This window comes from Sminthopsis crassicaudata, chromosome 6, assembly GCF_048593235.1.
Source record: "Sminthopsis crassicaudata isolate SCR6 chromosome 6, ASM4859323v1, whole genome shotgun sequence".
Taxonomy (NCBI): domain Eukaryota; kingdom Metazoa; phylum Chordata; class Mammalia; order Dasyuromorphia; family Dasyuridae; genus Sminthopsis; species Sminthopsis crassicaudata.
The window spans coordinates 192044957-192063410 of record NC_133622.1 but is presented as its reverse complement, the minus strand read 5'-3'; the positions used below and the strand labels follow the sequence as shown (position 1 = coordinate 192063410).

The window sequence follows — 18454 nt, the reverse complement described above, 5'->3', positions numbered from 1 at the left end:
GATTAGATTGCTGTAGATATACCCTTTTTTGTCCTTTGTATCTAATCTGTTCCACTGATCTACCGGTCTATTTCTTAGCCAATACCAAATGGTTTTGGTGACTGCTGCTCTATAATATAGCTTTAGATCAGGTACACTTAGACCACCTTCCTCTGACTTTTTTTTCATTAGTTCCCTTGCAATTCTCGACCTTTTATTCTTCCATATGAATTTTGTTGTTATTTTTTCTAGGTCATTAAAATAGTTTCTTGGGAGTCTGATTGGTATAGCACTAAATAAATAAGATTTGTTTGGGGAGTATTGCCATCTTTATTATATTCGCTCGGCCTATCCAAGAGCACTGAATGTCTTTCCAATTATTTAAATCTGACTTTATTTTTGTGGCAAGTGTTTCATAATTTTTCTCATATAATTCCTGACTAATCTTCGGTAGATGGATTCCCAAATACTTTATACTCTCAACATTTGTTTGGAATGGAATTTCTCTTTGTATCTCTTGCTGTTGCATTGTGTTGGTGATATATAAAAATGCTGAGGATTTATGTGGATTTATTTTGTATCCTACCACTTTGCTGAAATTCTGAATTATTTCTAATAGCTTTTTAGCAGAGTCTTTGGGGTTCTCTAAGTATACCATCATGTCATCTGCAAAGAGTGATAGTTTGATTTCCTCATTTCCTACTCTAATTCCTTGAATCTCTTTCTCGGCTCTTATTGCCGAGGCTAGCGTTTCTAGTACTATATTGAATAGTAATAGTGATAGTGGGAAACCTTGTTTCACTCCTGATCTTACTTGGAAAGGTTGCCATGCATATATCATAAATAAAAAGCTATAAAAAAGTAAAAATGAAAAAAGAGGATGTTTGTGAAATGCTTTATAAGGCCTCATGAACGTCCCAATTGCTTTTCTTCTTTTGATAAGAATCTTAGCATCTCAGAGCTGGAGAATGAGCAGAGAGAATATCTATTTAGTCCAACCAAGAATCTTTCCAAGAATTGATAATGCAGATTGTTCTTGAACATCTCTGATGATGGGGTACTCACTACTTTTTCAGGCATCTCAGACACTTTGGGACATTTTTTATTGTTAGGGAGTTCTTCCTTTTATAATACCAAGCCTGCCTCCTTGCTCCTTGAGGATTCATAGTTGCGTTGGATTTATATCTGGAAGGAAACTTAGAAATTAGAAATTACTTAATGTAGCCTCCTTTTCCAGATGAGGAAACAAAACAAAAAGAGTTTAAGAAATCCGCCCAAGCCCTTTTCAACGATGAATTGATTCAAGCCAATTCTGATAGACTTGTGATGGAAAGAGCCATCTGTAACTAGAGAGAGGACTATGGGGATTGAATGTGGATTAAAACATAGTATTTTCACCTTTGTTGTTGTTGTTTGCTTGGTTTTTTTCTTTCTCATTGTTTTTCCCCTTTGATCTGATTTTTCTTGTGAGAATGATAAATGTGGAAATATGTTTAGAAGAATTACACATTTGACCTATATTAGATTACTTGCTGTCTTGGGGAGGTGGGGCAAGTTTTGGAAGGGTGAATGTTAAAAATCATCTTTGCATGTATTTTGAAAAATAAAAAGCTATTATTATAAACAAAAAATTAAAAAATATATATATCCAAGGTCTTGCAGGGGGCAAATGGCATCATGTGAGATGTAAGCCCAATTCCTCTGGTTCCTATGCAGTGTTACACCCATGACTCTGAACTGCTTCTTTTCCCTTCATTGTTACTACTTCTACATTCTTCCTCTTGGCAATATCAGCTTTTCATCTCCTTGAAGGGGTTCAGTATGTCTCCTTAAATTTTCTTTTCTCCATGTTAAATATAATAACAAGAAGATTATTTTACACTTCTACTTTCACATTTCCAAAGCCCCTTCCATGCCCACAGTAAGTCACAGTGGGAAGACTTAATCAATCAAAACATTTATTAAGCTCCTACTGAGTGCCAAGAACTGTGCTAAGTACTGGGGATATAAAGAGACAGAGCTTGTCCTCAAGGACTTTGCAATCGGGGCAACTAGATGGCAAAGTGGATAGATCACTGGCCCTGAAGTCAAGAGAACTGAGTTCAAATCTGACCTTAGATACTTAACACTTTCTAGCTGGGTGACCCTGGGCAAGTCACTTAACCCCAATTGCCTCAGCAAAAAAAAAAGGGGGGGGGGAGAAGGAAGAGGAAGAAGAGGAGGGGAAGGAAGAGGAAGAAGAGGAGGGGAAGGAAGAGGAGAGGAAGAAGAGGAGGGGAAGGAAGAGGAGAGGAAGAAGAGGAGGAGAAGGAAGAAGAGGAGGAGGAATAAGATGAGGAGGAGGGGGATGGGGAGGAGAAGAGCTTCACAACTTGGAGTCCTACCTCTAACACTTATTAGCTATGTAACTACCATGGACAAGTCCCGTCCTCTGAGCTATAAAACAGAGACAAGAATCCTGCCAGGACCTACCTGGTAGACCTGTGAGCATCCCAGGAGAGTATGCCTGAGGGCCTCTAAAAACTATATAAATATTCCCTATTATTGTTGAATTTGCTGAATGAATCAATGAATGAATGGATGATTAAATGAGTGGGAAGAAGCTCAGCACCTAAAAGGTGAAATAAACACCTTGAGGGAAGAGCCTGAGCCTTACCTTTATAAACCCAGATGGCTGATCCTCCCACAGGCTCTCACTACCTCCCACCTAGATTATTGCAACAGTCTCGGAAGAGCCCTTTCTATCTCCTTTCCCAGTTCCATTTAACCCATCCTTCCCCTTGGTACTGGAATAATTTCTTACATATCTCAAAAATCCTCCATTTCTCCCTATTATCTACCAATTAATGTTCAGACTTCTCTGACTAGGTTCAAGGTATTCACAATCTGGCAGCACTCCCTCTTTCTTGATTCATGTTGTGTTAATTCCTTACATAACCACCATATACAAAGCCAACTGGGGCACTCTTTGATACCTTCATCCCCCCAGTCTCATCTATCCCAACAAAAACTTAGAATCAGAGAATCATAAATTTAGTCTAACACTCTGGTTTTTCAGATGAGTAAGCTGAAATTCAAATAATGATATTTGTGGTTATGGTTTGGAAAGTGCTTTACATCAGTTTCCCATTTTTCAAAAGAAGAAACTAATACTCAGGGGGGTTATGATTAGCCTGGAGGTCACAAAGCTCAGAAGTATCTAAGTCAGGATTCAAACCCAGATCTTTCCAACTTCCATTCTAGTATTCCACATATTCTATCTAATTGCCTTTCAGAGGGATTGAATGACTTGCCCACAGTCCCACTGGATGAATGGCCAGGTCCTCCTTTTCTTATCAGTTGAATTCCTACCTATTCTTAAAGGCTCAATTTAAAAGCCACCTCCCCTTCTGTGGGCCAACATTTTGTTTGCACCTCTGTAAGGAAGTTGTCAAATAATAAAGTGCATTATACTAATCAATCTTTCTCCTTTTTATTGTGTTATTCAATTATATCCAACTCTGTTACTTTGTGGACCATATAGCAGATCAATACCTTCCATAGGGTCTTCTTGGCAAAGGCATTGGCTTACCAATCTCTTCTCCAGTGGCTTAAAACAAACATGACTTAAGATGACATGCCCAGGATTACCCAGTTTATAAGTGTCTCAGGCCAAATTTGAGTTCAGGTGTTCCTGAACTCCAGGCCCAGTGCTCTCCTTACTGAGCCACCTTGCTGCCTCCATCTTACTCCCTTATTACACTGCTAATCCAGGAAGGTAGAGGCTGGTGTTGCATAAACTTTGCATTTCCTCCAGCACCCAGGACAGGGCTTCTCCAGCTGTGCACACCAGCTTAATCGTTTCCAGAACTACTTTTCTCTCTCCTTTCCCCACCCAAGTTCATTCCCTGGAGGTCAAGCAGCATACTTTTAGTTCATTACTTTGCTGAACTCAAAACCTTTCTACCTTGGAGGATCGATTAGAGTTGGTACCCTTCAGTCCTTGCTTTATTCAGTAGCCTGAGGGTAGCATGGAGAAGCAGGGGAAAATCTTAGTGGAGAGATCTGTTTCTTTTGGGACAACTACATAGTGCCTTAGAGCATAGAGCCTAGGGTCAGGAAAACTCATCTCCCTGAGTTCAAATCTGGCCTCAGACATTAGTTCTGGAAGACTAGACAAATCACATAACCCTGTTTACCTCAGTTTCCTTATATGTAAAATGAGTTGAAGTCTCTCTAAAAGTGTAAGTTGTATAGGAATTTCCAATCTGCATTTCTGGAAGGACTCCCAGGGCTGGGTGTTTTTCACACTGATGAAATCAAAGGTCTGGACCAATGGTAGCTGGCATGTAAATAGTACTTCAATGTTTACAATTGGGGTCTCTCTTTTGAGCCTCACATGTGAATCACCCGGTGATGTACATGCTATCATTACTCCCATTTACAGATGAGGAAACTGAGATAGGCAGTGGTTAAATGCCTTGTCCAGGCTCATACAGCTAATTATCATCTGAGGAGGGATTTGAATTGCACCATCTAGTTCAATATGTTTTACACGCACGCAGACACACAGTACATCTATAAACCATATATGTGTATGTATGTTTGTGTGTGTATAAAACATAAATTATTATATAAAATATAATGTATACATTATTATAAAATATATAGAAATAAAATGAAATATTATAAATATCTAAATTATTATATAAAATGTATCACTATATAAATATAACAAAAATAATTGTGTTATATAAAATACAAAAATATATTATTATGTAAAATGCATATATGATACATAGATATATTATTATATAAAATACATTTGCTATTATGTAAAATATTGATATATATCATCATTTCTTTAGCCTTTAAGATTCACAAAGCAGTCTGCTCAGAACTATCTTGTGAGATAACATAAATATCATTATTCTCATCATATTTTACACATGTTAGTTCAGAGTGGGCATGAGATTTACCCAAAGCCATACTTCTGTTAGTGTTGGAGCCAGATCTGAAATCCAGATTCAGTAAATCCAGACTTGTAGTAAGGAAGGAAGAAAACAAACATTTATTAAATGCCTACTATTAAAGGTACCAGGCCCCGAGCCAAGCTCTTTACAACTATTATCCCATTTGATTCTCACAATGGCATTTCCCCCCATGTTTTACAGTCGAGAAAATTGAGGAAAACAGAGGTCAGGTGTCTTTCCTGGCATCACACAGCTTTTAAATCAGACCTGAACTCAGAATAAAAATCAAAGAAAGGGGCAGAAGCAGGGTGTTAGACCTTCAGGGACAGCGGGTATCACTGTACTGAAGGTTTCTTGGAGAAGGTAGCATTTCAGCTGGGCCTCCAAGGATAAGTGGGAGAAGTCCAGAAATTTATGGCAACAGCACAGCAATCTCTGCAGCTGGGGTCTGAATGAATGTGACAGATGAAAAGGCTCGTCTTTCCAAAGACAATGAGACAATCCGATGTCTTCAGATAAAAAGCATGAGTAACTGCTGGATCCGATACCCATCGGAGACAGTAACCTTGGATAAATTATATCCATGCCTTCCTTTTGAAGGCTCTCTCCTGACCATGAGGGCTGTAATCAACCCACCATCCTTCTGGACATGATCTGCTGCTGGCAGATGTCTTGGGATAGGTGGGGACAGAGTGGGGGTAAAGGGGGGACTGACAGGGAAAGGGAGATCTGACTAATCAAGCCAAGGTTCTGTCTCTTTGGAAAGTGAACCATAAATAAAAGCGAGCAAGCTGGGAGATAGGGTCCAGAGTCAGCCCTCATCATTCTCAAGAAACTGGCAAGGTTGGGCTCATCAGCCATGACGCATGACAATGTCTCCCATCTCTTTGACTTTGAGCTAGGTATCCCTGCACCTCCCACCCCCCACATACATACACACACACACACAGACACACACACCTGGAATGATCTCCTCATTTCTGTGTCTTGGCTTTCTTCACACTTCAGCTCAAATCTCATCTTCTTCATCTTCTTCACTAGCTCCTAACCCCACCAAGAGCTCCTGCTTTCTGTCATTTATCTCCAGTTAATCCTGTGTATATCAATCATTTACACACTGTCTCCCCCATTAGATTGGGAACTTCTTAACTCCAGGGACTTGTGGGATTTTCTTGCATTTAATTTATTTGTATCTCTAGAGCTTTTTGTTGTAGATGGTGATGACAGAATTGAAGGAACAGGAATATTCAGAATGGAAAAGAAGTCTTGATGGTTGGGAGTGAAGGGTGGAAATGGTGGAACAACAATCGCCTTCAAGTATTTGAAGGCTTGTGATGGATAAAATGAATTAAGGGGCCGCTGGGCGCCAGAGTAGATAGATCGCCAGTCCTGAATCAGGAGGACCTTAGTTTGAATCTGACTTCAGACACTTTCTATCAGTGTGACCCTGGGAAAGTCACAACCACAATTGCCTCCTAAAGCAGAATAAAAGAAATTGGACCCACTGGGCTTAGTCACAAAGAACAGAACTTGGAGACACGGATAAAAGTTACAAAGGGGAGAATTTTGGCCTGATGATTCCTAATGCTTAAAGCTGTCCCAAAGTGGAATGACAGGTCTCATTGGAGGCCCTCAGGCCCAGGTTCAATGACCACTTGTCAGCTATGTTACCAGAGATCACGGTTTAGATACGACTTGAGATTGGACTAGACAGCTTCCGAGATTCTTTTGAACTTTGAGATTCTAGAATTCTATAAATATTCATTGTTCTCTCCTCAAAACCATCTCCAACAATAAAAGATCAAACAGCCCCAGCTGGTTTTCTCTGCCAACACTAGGTTTTCATGGAGGGGACCTGAAGCCAGAGACATGGGCGGGAATCCCGGCTCTTACCGGTGTTGGCATTGTGAGCCTGGGCCAGCCAGTCTGCCAAGCTCTGGGCCAACAATGGAGGCTCTTCTGCAAACACCTTTCCCAGGCCCCCAGCCTCCTCATGCCTCTGTAACTCTGCTCGTGCATTGGGATGCATTTTCAGAAGGAGAGCTTCTTTTCTCTCTTTATCTCATCTGCCAGCTCCAAACCTGGATTTTTTCCATGTCGATTGACTCAGAGAAGGCTGGCAGTCTTATTGCTTTCTACTTTGGGGCAGCCTACACCTGGCGGGTTCAATTGCTGTGCTACCTTCAGGAAAGGGCACAGTCAAGGCAGAAAGTGCAGGAACTGGACAGCTGCTTGTTGGGGGAGCTTCAGAGGGGATTCATGCTTCAGGTAGGGGATAGAACAGCTGGATCTAAAGTACAGCCGTGGACTGGAACCAGCTTTGTACCAGCTCTCGAGAACTACTCTGTTTTCAAAACTCTCCAAAATCAATGAACACTAGCTACAAACCAGGTTTTGTGGGTTGCCTACACTTAAATTGATGGAGAAAATATTAATAATGAAAGTTAAATTAAAAAATGTATTGGCGATTTGTGGAGAGCTGGTTGTTAAACAACTTAAAAGTCTATAGATCACTTTGCTTCCCTAGCTCTCAGTTTCTTTACCTGCAACATGAGGAATAATAATCTTTGCACTCATAATAACCACAGTAACAGACAGAGTGGGCATTTATAAGAGATTGCAAAATTTGCAAAATGCCTTAAGTAGATATCTCCATTTTGCAGATTAGAAAACTGAGGCTCTGAGAGGTTGCCCCTGATTATACAATTAGTGTTAAAGGCAGGTCTGGAGGCTCTAAACTTTGAACCATGTCTACCTAATTCCAAATCTACAGGAATAGCTCACAAGGTTAAATCCTCCAAACGTGCCTTCAACATTACTTATGTAATAATCATAGAGAAGTCTCTTAACCCCTCAGAGTCTCAGTTTATTGATCTGTAAAATAGGGATATGGGTATTGTTGGGAGACGTCTATTTAGCAGACTTAAAATCTTTTATAAATGTCAGCTCTAGTTATTACTGTGGTTATCATGGAAGTGCAGACCTATAAGGGAATGGATTCCTCCTGATTTCCTCTCCTTCTGCCTTTGTTGTCCAGAACAAAGAAAGATAAGCCAGATTTGCTCCCTTCCTTCTATAATGAGTCTGAGGCCAGGAAGGGCAGTAAGTAGCTCCCAAGGATCCCCTCTTCACATCTGCTCATTTAGGTGGATGCATTTCCAGCCTCCACCTGCATCTCAAGGTGAAAGCCAACCCTGACAGATCTTTATCTCACCAAAGAAAGCAACTGTTTTCCTTCCCTGGCTCTTTGGGGGCTCCATTCTCACAGCCAGACCATTTTACAGGGAGCTGCTTTGATTTCGTGTAGAAAACAATCAAACTCAGAGAGTGGCCGGGCCTTCCAGGGCCTGGGAAAGACACCCCTTTCTCCCCACCCCATTTAGCCCTGGTGGCTGGGGTGAGTGCCTGAGAAGAGTCTCATTTTGCAAAAGCACAGCCCTGGATCAGACAGCCTGGCTGATGGCAGAATAGCGTCTTTATGTCACCTGATGTGATAGCATCAAGACAGTTCAAACCCAGCTTTCAGGGAGTATTTGATCCTCTCCCTGGAAACAACAGATGAGATCCTAAGTGTCAGACCGGATGGGTTAGGAATGGGGACAAAGAAGGGGGACAGGGCAGCTATTTTATAGCATGAGTGGACTAGGGAAGGCTCCATGATGATATATAGGAAGTGGTTGGAACTCTTAATTACATTAACATGGAATGAGTGGCTCACTCCCAGCTCTAGGCTTGTACTAAGCAATGGGGGCTGAATCAACTCTGAGACCAATATGGTTTTTCTTAAGCTTTGGAAATCCTTCTTCTAATGCTTTCTCTTACTGATGAATAGGATTCCCTTGGAAAGGTTATCTTTTCCCTATCCGGGTTCTAAGCTAGTACTCTGATGAATCAGAGATTTCTTTTGCTAATGAGCACCCTTATGGTGTGCTTTCATTTATTTTTTAAAGCTTTTTATTTTCAAAACACATGCACAGATACTTCTCAACATTCACCCCCACAAAACCCTGTATTCCAAATCTTTCTCTCTGTTTCTCCCCACCCCCTCTCCCAGATGGCAAGCAATCCAATATATGTTAAACATGTGCAATTCCTCCCCCCCTCTCTCTGTCTCTGTCTCTCTCTGTCTCTCTCTCTCTCTCTTTTTGTCTCTCTGTCTCTCATCTGTCTCTGTCTCTCTCTCTCTGTCTCTCTCTCTCTGTCTCTCTCTCTTTTTCTCTCTCTCTGTCTCTGTTTCTCTCATTTTCCCTTTTTCTTCCTCTCTCTCTCTTTCTTTATATATATATATATATATAATTATCATGTGCACAAGAAAAAGCAGAAAAAGGGGGAAAATGAGAAATTCAAGCAACACAACAAAAAAGTAAAAATCCTATGTTGTTTCCACACCCAGTCCCCATAGTCCTCTCCCCAGGTGCAGATAGCTCTCTCCATCACAAAACCACTGGAACTGGTCTGAATAACCTCACTATTGAAAAGGGGCTCGGCTTTCATTTAACCAATTTACATGACAAGAGGATACTTATTAAGAAGAAATATCAAAGACAGAGGTACATACATTAGCTGTCCCCCACCCCTAAAAAAGAATCTGAGAGCTACATTGTGCTCAATATCAGGGCTTCTTAAACTTTTTCCACTCATGACCTCTTTTCCATTGAGAAATTTTTATCTGACACCAGGTATATAGGTATATAAATCAAGCATTTGCTGACCAACCATAATTTTTTTCTTTTTTAAAATAATAGCTTTTTATTTTCAAAATATATAAAAAGATAGTTTTCAATATTCATCTTTGCAAAACCTTGTGTTCCAATTTTTTTCCCTCCCTTCTTCTCATCTCGCATCCCTAGATAGCAGCTAATCCAATATATGGATAAACCATAATTTCATGAGCCTCCACATCCAATTATAAGACCCCGCATGGGGTGGTGACCTACAATTTTCTTAGATCTGAGCTTTATATAACCTCAATCCCTGGGGAAAGTGGGTTCCAGCCTAAGGCTATTATAAGCACTTGTCCTATCAAGTTGTTCATATTCATCACAGATGAATCCCTTTTCTCCCTCAAGCCTGTACTCAATCTATACTATGTTGACCGGGTCACTAGGAGCTTCATTTTTCATGACTTCCTGCAACATCCATCATGGACTGTGTATTCCTGGATTTTTGATGGTCAGATATGCCTAGCTCACGAAGTCTTAACTATTCCCCAATATTCCTTCCCTTCAAAGCTAGAACAGACCTACCAGGGATCTAGGGGACAATAGGACCATGTACTCACAGAACCCCATGATGTCTAAGGAGAGGCATTTTGGACAGAAAAGTTACAGAGATGATGAATGAGCGGGCCTAAAGAGGAAATAGTTTGATATGCCCCATCCAAGTACAGTGATAGACTTTATTTTATGAAATTCGTGGCTCTAGAAGTTGAGGAGTAAAGGGAGAGAGGATAAAAGGGGGAGAGATGAGGTAGTTGACAAGAAGATTGTGAGGGAGTTGGCTACTGAAACATGTTTAAATTTACTGAGCTAGTGAACAGTGAGAGGCAGTCTTCAAGCAAGAGGGGAGCACTCCAGAATTGAAGTTCCTCCAGAGTGTGGTGTGGGAAAATGTCCAAAAAAAAAAAAAAAAAAGGAATAATTCAGCTGCTGCCCTTTATCACTCTCACTTAGGGAGAGGCAGAAGAAGAATAAACCCAAGCCCTACTCTGAGACAAGAGTATAATATAGAGTCAAAAAGACCTTAATTCAAATATAGTCTCAAATTTGAGTGAAAAAGTACTTTTTATGAATAGTAACTTATTATTTGAGCCTCTCAACAATTCTGCAAGAATTGTTATTATTTTCCCCATTTCATAGTTGAAGAACAAGGTGAACAGGGGTTTAAATGATTTAGCTGGGATCACAGAGTTAGTTAGTAAGTGAAGTTGAATTCCTGACTCCAAACCCAGTTTTCTCTCCATTGTTCCACCAGTACATCTATAACTTGGAAAGACTTACTTGAAGTGATGCTAAGTGAAGTGAGCAGAACCAGAAAAACATTGTACATAGTAACAGCAACAATGCATGATGATCAACTTTGATAGTTTGATCTCAGTGATTCTATAATCTAAGACAATTCCAAAAGAGCCATGATGGAAAATATTATTCACATCCAGAGAAAAAGCTATGGGACCTGAATACAGATCAGAGCATATTATTTTCACTTTTTTGATTTTTTTTCTTTCTCATGGTTTTCCCCTTTTATTCTGATTCTTCTTTCACATGACTAATATAGAAATATGTTTAACATGTATAACCTAGATCAGATTGCTTGCCATCTGGGGGGGGGGCAGAAGAGGGAGGAAAAATGGAAATCAAAATCTTATAAAAGTAAATGTCAAAAACTAATAAACAAAATTGTAAAAATACATATAAAGTGGATACATGATATTCTTAAAGGGGAAATCACTAGAAGCTTGTGGAGAATGACAGCTTCCCTTTCCTTTGCCCATCTTTCCCATTTGCCTCCAAACACAACCTTGACCCCTTGAAAAGACCTGTTAATATTCCACAAGCTACCATTCCAGAATTGTTTATTTTCTTAAAGTTTCCGCAGTTGCTGACCTGCAAATCTTTATCCTCAGGGATCCCCCTTCATCTGATTTTTCTGTTTGTGTTCTAATACAACTGAACATCCTTGGAGAAAATCTAGAAATCAAGCTGGTTTCACCCACGCCAAGTTTATGTAACATAGCTTCAGCTGGACCCTTTCAACCAGCCTGCTTTACTCACCTCATTCCCCACAGATCTCTCCAGATTCTGTTTGAAGATCTTTCAAATGCCCTTTGCTTCTAAACTTTAAAAGAATGTGTCTACATGTACTCGGGTATCCACAGCCTCAGTCCCCTCTCCTCTAAAGTCCTTCATCCTTTCCCAACAGAATTCCTGCTTTCCTGAGTATCCTAATACTTCTCTCTCATAGGTCAATAAATGACCTTTGAATTTTCAGCTCCAAAGACTTTGGTTATTCTTCATTCTCTTTGATCATCCTGTAACTTTTAAAATAGTATTTTCTTTCCAATTACATGTAAAGACAATTTTTAACATTCTTTTAAAAAAATTATGAGTTCCAAAATTTTTCCCTCCCTTCTTCCCTTCCAACCCAAATGATAAACAATTTGATGTGTTATGCATGTGCAATCATGTAAAACATATTTTCATATTAGTCATTCTGTGAAAGAAGAAATAGACCAACAGGAAAACAAATCAGAAAACAGTAAAGTGAAAATAGTTCGCTTCGATCTGTATTCGGAGGCATTAATTCTTTCCTTGGATATCATTCTGTAACTTCTAATATTACCGACTGCATCTACTGCCAAAGATACTCAATTCTTTAACTTCTTGAGATGACTGCTGGATTTCTTCTCCAATTGTCCTTTCTTTGTCTGCCTTGCTGCCTCCTCAACCTCTTCCAGATCCTTTCATTTTGATGTTCATCAAAGGTTTGACCTGGATGCTCTCCGCTTCTCTCTTACTCATGCTTGGTGAGCCTTCCTCATGACCATAATTTCAACTATCGCCTTAATAGAGATGATTCACACATCACTTCTTATATTTAGTTCCCAGCCTCTCTTCTTAGCTCACATCCCCAACAGGATATCTCCATCCGAATGTCTCACTGGTACCGCAAATTGAAAAAGCATAGAGTTGAGCTCAATGTCTTTCTCTCTAAGGCTGCTCCAACTTCTGATTTTTGTCTTACCATTCAGTCTGTGTTCATGACTTCTTCCTCTCCCCCATCTCTTATTTTTAATCAGTCAACAAGTCCTGTTTATTCTGATTCCATCACTTCTCTCTCATCCATTCCCTTCTCTGTTTCCATAACCAATACCCCATTAAAGAGCTTAGCACAGTTCTTAGCATGTAGTAAGGGCTTAATAAATGCTTATTGCTTCTCCTCCCCACAGCTACCAACCAAGAATAGGCTCTCCTCACAAGCCACCTGGAATATAACAGTACTCCTAGGCAGATGTTCCTATTTCCAATATTCTTCCCCTTCCTCCATTCCTAGACAACCTTCCTACCCCTGCCAAAATCTATTGTTTGTCCCTTTGATCTCAAAGATCATTATGACATCATGGAGGTGATGGATTGACATGCAAGTGAATTGGATTTGAGGGAGGGAGGGTTATACAAGGTCACCAGCCTCACTTTGTCATCCAGAGCTGTCTGGGTCCAGTGGGCAGATCAGGATGACATTGGATGAAGTGGGAGCATACCAAGTCTAATTACTACTTGAATGAGCATGTGGTGAAATTTAATACAAAGTCTCTGATTCCAGAGCCAGAACCTTTTAATCTCTCATTGTTAAGCTCCGGCAGCATCTTTGTTATTAAATTTCAACACTGCCAGAACAATTTTCTATCTATACATCTGATTAGATCACTCTTCTGCTCAAGAATCTTCAATGGCTTCTTCCTTCCTCTCCAGTAAAGCAATGGTTTCCAAAATGTGTGAAATAATGCCCTTTTTAAAAAAATGTTCACCTTCACACTTTTCATAAAACAATTGATACAAGTAAATTTCTTAGTTCATTCTGCATTCAAATAGAATTAAGAATTTATTATAGCTTTACATCAATCAATTTTTTGCTTTGAATGTGACATTTTTATTTTTTTTGACTTATTTTCAGTTCCAAATTCTCTCTTCCTCCATCACTCACCCACTAAAAAGGCAAAAAAAAAAAATGATACTATACATATGGAATGATACAAAACAAGGCAACATACAGATTTTAAGAATTCCTTCAGATATATGAGCAAATCTCCTTCCCATTATATTATCTGCAAGTGAAAGCTGCTTTACATGTGATTTGTAAAGCATAGTTTTGCCCATACTAATAGCTGCAACATTTCTCCTATTAAATGAGACTTTTTAATACTTAGTCAATCATATATCAGAAGCAACTTTTCTGATGTCTCAGACATGGTTTTTGAAAATATTTGTTTATTTTTTGTTAGTAATTATTCCCCAGATACATGTTATTGTTTATATTCACTAAAAAATATTTCAATTTCAGATCTTTGCTAAGTCCTTTCATGATTAAGCCCACAATGAGGTTACTCCCTCTCTTCTCATATCCTTTCTTCTAATGGTATCTTTCTTTCTCTTTACTATGGCTAACTCTGGCAACTCTATTTCATATTTACTATCCCCCTAAATAAATCTACCTTTTGCCAAAAAAAAATTTCCTTTTCTTTGGGTCACTATACTTATCCTTTCCATCTTGCTGAGGTTAGGAACACTAAGCTCACAATCTGGAAAATCCCCATAAAATTTTTTGACCCTCTCTTCATATGAGAAAAGAAATTTAATTTTTTTCTTTTTATTTTATGGAGTGTTAACAGTATTTATCATAAAATTTGGGTTAAGTATTTGGTCATAGACTGTATTAGGCAATACAATTTTTTATTTTTGACTTATGAATTTCTAAGTTTCTAAACTTTTTCTGCAGCTTCCACAAAACTCCCTCCAAATTCCCATTTGATTTTCTTATGCTGACTTGTCACACATTGAAATCTTAATGGGGAAAATCACAATGTGAAAAGGATAACTGCATATCATCTTGCCAATGTGTTCTAGATGTACATTCTAAGATAGTATTTCAATTTCTTACATTTCACACATTCATAGGAAGCAAATTTAGCAATCTTTCCCTTCCATTGATAACTGAGCTCTACTCATCAATATAGTGATCCAAGACAGTGCTGACAGACTAATAATGAAAAACGCTATCCACTTCAAGTACAACTGATGAATGCTAAGTATAAATGGATTTTTTCACTTTCTTAATTTTTCATGCTTTTTCTTTTTTACAACATGGCTAATATGGAAATATGTTTTATATTATTTTATATGCATAACTGATATATTGTTTGCCTTCACAATGGGTGAGGAGGGATTAGAGGAAAAGAATCTATAGAATTTAATTTTTAAAAAATAAATGTCAAAGTAAGTAATAAAATTTTAAAATCCTCTCCTCATGTAGCCTAATAATAAATATATTGTTGGCTCTTTTTGTAGTGGCAAGGAACTAGAAACTGAGTAGATGCCCATCAGTTGGAGAATGGCTAAGTAAGTTATGGTGTATGAATTTATATATATATATAAAATTAAAAAATAAATATAAATAACAATAAATAAAATAACCTAGAAAAATATATTATTGTTCAATCATTTTTCAGTCATGTCCAATTCTCTGTGGCCACATTTGAGGTTTACTTGGCAGACACACTGGAATGGTTTGCCATTTCATTCTCCAGTTCATTTTATAGATGAGCAAACTAAGTCAAACAGGATTAAGTTACTTGTCCAGGATCATACAGATAGTAGGTATCTGAAGCCAGATTTGAACTCAAGAAGATGTCTTTCTGACCAGCCTATCCATTTCACCACCTAAATGTCCCATAATAAATATAATGGATTGTATTCTCTGAATTTGTGTTTTTGGCTTTGAAATTCTTTGTTTCTGCTACTTAATTTGTTTCTAACATCTTTGCTTATACTGTTTTCACCTGCTACAGTAGATCATTCTTCAGATAAGTTATGTATTTGTCTATCAAGAAGGGATGTTATTCCATTAAAAGAAAATAAAAAGAATAACAAGTCACGGATTTAAATTTCATTGTTAAAATTTTTAAATGATTATCTATGACCATATTCATTATTTCAAGTTTTAGAAAGTTAACCTAAATAAATAAATAAAATTTGTAAAAGCATAGCATATTGTATTTACATAAATAAATGACATTAAGAAGCAAATTTGATGCTTTTTGACTTCCACATAATTGTTTTACTTGGAATCTACATACTCAATGTTCAAATGCAACAATGTTCAGTAACCCAACTCAGCTATGTCATCAGTTTATATCAACTCCCAAGGTTATTAAATAACAAAGATAATGGAAGAACTTTGCTTTATTGATCACTATTTTTAATGTAACATTGTTTGCACAGACTATATTAATCACTGTGCAGCATGCATTGAATTGGAAAGAATTCATCATGTTAACATTGCCTTGGTGGATTTACGTTTGAATTTAGGTTTCATTGAAGTAAGTAGAAGTGTTTATTGCCATGGGAGTGGCACTTGAAAATATTTAATAATGTGGCCACTGCTTTGGAACTCTCTTCCTGGGGGAAAGCGCTGAATGAACAGTTTTGAACATTTTACAGAGCCAATTCCTTTTCCCAATGTTCAAAGCCTTCAGCACCTTGGCACTGAGGTGTATTCCCACCCTATTCTCACATTATTCCCCTTTACACACTCTGTGTTCTGGTCAAGCTAGACTCCTTTTTGCCTCCCCAATACTCCCAACTCTCAGTTTCTATGTTCACAGAGTTTTCCACAGTTGAAATCTCTTCCTTTTCTCTCTTTATCTGCTGAGTTCTTACCCAAGCTTCAAAGTTCTAATCCAAAGCTTCCTTTTTCCAGGAAGGAATTGAATTCTGCATGGCTAAGAAACTCACATCAATTAAGGGAGGTGGTGGTCAGAAGCAAAATACTGGGGAGGAGGGAAGGGAAAGAGAAAAGCATAACTTGGGGTGAATAAAATGGCAGGAAATACAGAATTAGTTATTTTAACTGTGAATGTGAATGGGATGAACTCTCCCATAAAGCAAAAATAGATAGCAGACTGGATTAAAAGCCAGAATCCTACAATATGTTGTTTACAGGAAACACATTTAAAGCAGGGCGATACATACAGAGTAAAGGTAAAATGCTAGAGCAGAATCTATTATGCTTCAGGTGAAGTCAACAAAGCAGGGGTAGCCATCCTTATTTTCAGATCAAGCAAAAGCAAAAATAGACCTAATTTAAAAAGATAAGGAAGGAAACTATACCTTGCTAAAGGGTATCACAGATAATGAAACTCACATCAAACTTCTTTCCCATGAAGTATTAGTGGAGGTAAACTAAGCTCACCTGGATAATTCAAGTGAATGATTTTTGTTCTGGCTCAGTGTTAAAGGTCTTGACATCTAGAGATGATGAATCAATCTCCCTTGTTGGCCGTTGAACAGACTTAAAAGGAAGGAACAAATATCTTTTCCCTTCCTCCCTCTGAAACAATATGGCATGGAATTCTCCTTCTCTGTTTCTCTATCTCTGTGTCTTACTCTATATGTGAGTGTGTGTCTCTGTCTTTGTTTCTCTCGTTTTCCTCTCCTCTCCCCCTCCTTCACCCTCTCCTGCTCTCCTCTCCTCTCTTCTTTTTACCTTTTCCTGTTTCCTCTTTCTTTTCTCTCCTTTCCCCTCCCTCCTCCTTCCTCTCCTCTTTTCCCCTCTCCTTTTCCTTCCCTTCCCTTTCCCCTTCCCTCTCCTCATCTCCTCCCTATCTCCTCCTCCTCCTCCTCCTCCTCCTCCTTCTTCTTCTTCTTTCTCTCTCTCTCTCTCTCTCTCTCTCTCTCTCTCTCTCTCTCTCTCTCTCTCTCTCTCTCTCTCTCTCTCTCTCTCTCTCTCCCTCTCTCTCTCTCTCAATATCTCTGTTTGTCTCTCTCTCTTTCTCTCTCTTTTACTCTCTCTTTTACTCTCTCTTTCTCTCTGTCTCTCTCTGTCTCTGTCTCTCTCTCTCTCTCAATCTGTCTCTCTCTCTCTTTCTCTGTTTCTCTCTCTCTCAATCTCTGTCTCTCTCTCTTTCTCTCTCTCTGTCTCTCTGTCTCTCTCTCTCTCTCAATCTCTCTCTTTCTCTGTCTCTGTTTCTCTCTCTCTCTCTCCTCTTCCTCCTCCTCCCTCTGTCTCTCTCTCTATCTCTCTGTTTCTGTCTTTCTCTCTTTGTCTCTCTGTTTCTCTCTCTCTTGTTTTTTTCTCTGTTTCTCTCTCTCTCCTCTTTCTCCTCCTCCCTCTGTCTCTCTGTCTGTCTCTGTCTCTGTCTCTCTCTGTCTCTGTCTCTCTGTCTCTCTCTCTGTCTGTCTCTGTCTCTCTCTGTCTCTGTCTCCTCTCTCTCTCTCTCTCTCTCTCTCTCTCTCTCTCTCTCTCTCTCTCTCTCTCTCTCTCTCTCTCTCTCTCTCTCTCTCTCTCTCTCTCTCTCTCTCTCTCTTCCTGTTTCTCTCCTTCTCCCTTTAGATCTATGAAGATAGGAGAGGAACAAGAGGGACTGCTTTACACGTGGCATCAATCACTCCTCCTGCCTAGGTGCGCCTGAGCTTACTAGAAGTCACTAAGATGAATGTCTCTAGCCTTGGGGACAGCTTTTGAGTTTCAGAGGTTGAAAGCCTGTGGCTCTCTCTGTTGGCACTGGTTGTCCCACGGGCAGTGTGCCCTGAAGCTGCCACAACACTTTTTGGAAAAGAACGTGACCACTAACAGGAAGATGGTCTGGCTCACTGGAAGATGTGGATCCTAAGGGAATTAAGGTTTCAGTTTGCTCCTCTGAAAAATGAAGGGGTTGAATTAGATGGTTTGTAAAGTCCTTTCCATCTCTAGGATCTTGTGACCCTATGAACTTTCCTCTGTATCTAACAAGAAAATAGGAAAATGCT

At 39.0% G+C, this 18454-nt stretch overlaps 1 long non-coding RNA gene across 3 annotated transcripts in view; it reads right to left on the bottom strand.

Annotated features, from left to right (window-relative positions):
* Positions 1-858: 858 nt before the first annotated feature.
* The window catches only part of LOC141545539 (uncharacterized), a 53964-nt gene continuing 36368 nt past the window's right edge, over positions 859-18454 (bottom strand). For 2 of the 3 annotated variants that reach the window (XR_012483059.1, XR_012483061.1), the window contains exon 4: positions 859-1175. This is a non-coding gene — a long non-coding RNA (uncharacterized LOC141545539). The remainder of the gene's footprint in view (positions 1176-18454) is intronic. The other variant, XR_012483060.1, reaches the window with a different exon arrangement.